Source organism: Seriola lalandi, unplaced genomic scaffold (genome assembly GCF_002814215.2).
Source record: "Seriola lalandi dorsalis isolate HSWRI2012SDOR001 ecotype SW California unplaced genomic scaffold, Sedor1 jcf7180002054792, whole genome shotgun sequence".
Classification (NCBI taxonomy): domain Eukaryota; kingdom Metazoa; phylum Chordata; class Actinopteri; order Carangiformes; family Carangidae; genus Seriola; species Seriola lalandi.
In genome coordinates, this window is record NW_019525345.1 from 60,322 (window position 1) to 63,323 (window position 3,002).

Sequence of the window (3,002 nt, forward strand, 5' to 3'; positions counted from 1 at the left end):
ACATATGGTCACTGGATCCTGCCCCCCATCTCTCTCCTCATACATCCCTCCATCCCTCTCCTCACGTCTGCTAAACACAGACTGTTAGCTGACACCCAGGAGGACGCACCGATACGAATATCTCATCTCGCAAAAAGAGAGTGATATAAATATAAATGGAGAAGGTTAGATAAAAAAGAGGAAGAGTTAAAAGCAGAGAGAGGAGGCCGTTGAGGATGAGACAGAGTCCTGTGGGGCTGTTTGCTTTCTACAGCAGGTGTCAGTTTTGTCAGTTTGCCCGTGGCTCTCTGGGGCTGTAAATGATGCTAGCCTGCGGGCTGCTAACATCATTTAGCTTAGGTATAACAGTACACAGTTCATGGTCAATCTTCGGTAAAACACAAAAAATAAGAAAAGGTGAAACATAACATTTAAGTATTTATGAAGCACAATAAACATCTTTAAACTCTAGCTCAGACATAAGACTGTCTCTAGAGGCTAACCAGACTAGCATGATTTAGCTAACGACAAACAACTGACACACTGCAAGAGCTTTCCATGTCAGACTCGCTCTTAAAAATGTATATTACACATTTGGATGTAGATCTAATAATATGCTGCATCTATACTCTAACAATGCTACCTGCTAATGCTAGTCTACCACTGTCAAGACTTACTAGATAGTGGAGTATAAGCTAATGTCATTTAGCTCACCAAAAACTAAGACTTTTCTACCTTTCTCGGGATGCTACAAGTGCAACACAATGCTAGTTTATTAGCTTTAAAAGCAGCTAGCATCACAAAAGATGCTACTAATTTAAAATTAGCATAAATGAGTTTGACTGTGAATTTTAGAAACATGTCGTAGGTATTCAGCATGTTTTTTGATGTTTTTAGAAACACAGTGATCGGTCAGTTAATTGAAAACAAAAGGTTTTAGCTCCAAACTAGCTGATGGCTACTGAATGTGTGTGTACCAATCTCACACAATATAATTCATGCGAGATGCTACTTACAATGTCAGAACTTCTAATGGACGTTAGTCAACTACCTCAGCTGCTAACACGAGATAGAACCAGGTTTATTTCAGAAGTTTAGTTGGTTGTTTAAACAGAATACAGTTACATTGAGAGACATGATACACTTAAAGTAACAACAAAAAGAAGTTGTGGACTGGTTCTTGTAGTTAAGGGACAGAAACGTGAAGCAGACCCCTGCTGGGACTCTGCTGTCCAGATTTTATGTCTCAGCTGTCATGTCAGGGGAAAGGAGGCAGGGACGGAGAGGATTTATGGGGTTTAGGTGACAGGAAACTTTTCTGCCTCCTCCTTCTCCTCCTCCTCAAGTCTCCCTCCATCCATCTCCTCATCCGTCCATCCCCCACCCCACCATCTCCCCTCCCCCTCCTCTGTAATGACTGTCACCGGGTTACATCTTCACACAGGTGCCACGCACAGTACGAGGTTTATGTTGTGAAATCGTTGACCTCAGTGTGACTGAAGGCCAGAAAATGAGACGGGAAACTAAACAGTTTCAGCTAATGGCTAATTCTAACATGAAATCACCACTGAATGATGTGTTGTTACCAGCCAAACCATTTGGTAGAGTTGACTCATTTAGAAACCACAGAGCTTTTTACCCGGTAACTGATGATGAAATGTTTCCCACCCTGGGCAGAAAATGTGTTTTCAGCTGAGGTTTCCAGTTTGGTCGACCGAGAGCTGAGGTCGAGGCAATTTGCCAAAACCCTTCACGCCCAAAATAAATAGCCACAGTTTGTTACAGTTAGGTTTGTTCAGACCAGAGTGTGCCACTGTTCATTTCTTTACTGTTTTGTTTAGCTTATAAAGCAGTAAGCATTTAATAGATGGTTTATAACACACAAGAACCTCATTGTAAGCAGGTATTTAGTGTTTATTAATGTTTGACGTTGGCTGTAACTCTTCCTGTGGGCTACAAGTCTAACTGTTATAACTGTCCTTATAACTGCTCTGTAACTACTTTATAGTGCATTATATTTGCTATATTTATCAAATGTCTATATCCTGCGTGTAAATGCAGTTTTTTTTAATGGTTTCAATGGTTGACACTGACGAGTGTGTGAAGATTGACCCGGAAAAAAAGCCCAAAAAAGTTTAAAATGCTCATAGACAATTAAATAATCAGAGGACAGTCACTTGTCATCAGTTTGAAACTTTCAGTGAACAGTTTAACTACCATTCCACGTGCCTACTCTTAATTAAACCGCACGTAACCATGGCAACAGTTCTTTCTGTGTCATGCTAAGTCGTCAGTTAACTCTTTTAACTGCTGAACACGAGGTGAAACTGACCTAAAACGCAGCTTCTCTTTACATCTTTCCGGTAAGTTAAAGATCCATGATTCGCTCTGTTTTAGTCAGTAACGTGTGAGCGTGTCTCAGTCGTATCGAGCTGCTCAGTTAGAAACAGTTTTTCTGTTGACGTGTCGACGGTTCTGCGTCGAGTGCGATGTTGATGTGCGACGATGGGAAATGTTTCTGTGTAACGGGACTAACACGACCAGTCCGCGCTCGTTTGGTTCATTTCTATATAATTGAGCACCAAATTGGATTTCACTTTCCTAACTTGTGGTTGTGACTTGGATGTTGATGTGGTTGCTGTTGGAATGCGGTCGTCATGGCAACTCAAACAATTAGTCAATAAGTCGATGGGACAGAAAATGAATCTGTTTTGATTATCAATTATTCGTTTCAGTCGTTTTCGGTTAAAGCAGCCCAGTTGTGAGATTCCTGCCTCTGACTGGCCCCATCTCCGTGGCAACGGTGCCCAAGAAGGCTCATGGGTATTGTAGTGTTTTAGACCCGTCCGCCTAAATGCTGCTGCACAGAACATGATTACTCAGAGATGATGAAATGCTGGTGGTCAGAACTTGAACCTACAGAGTTTTAGTTTCAACAACAGTTTAAAGAACAAACGGAAAAACAAGAACATTGTGAGACAGGAGCATAAAGGAGGGAGGAAGAGGAGGAGGGAGGAAGAGGA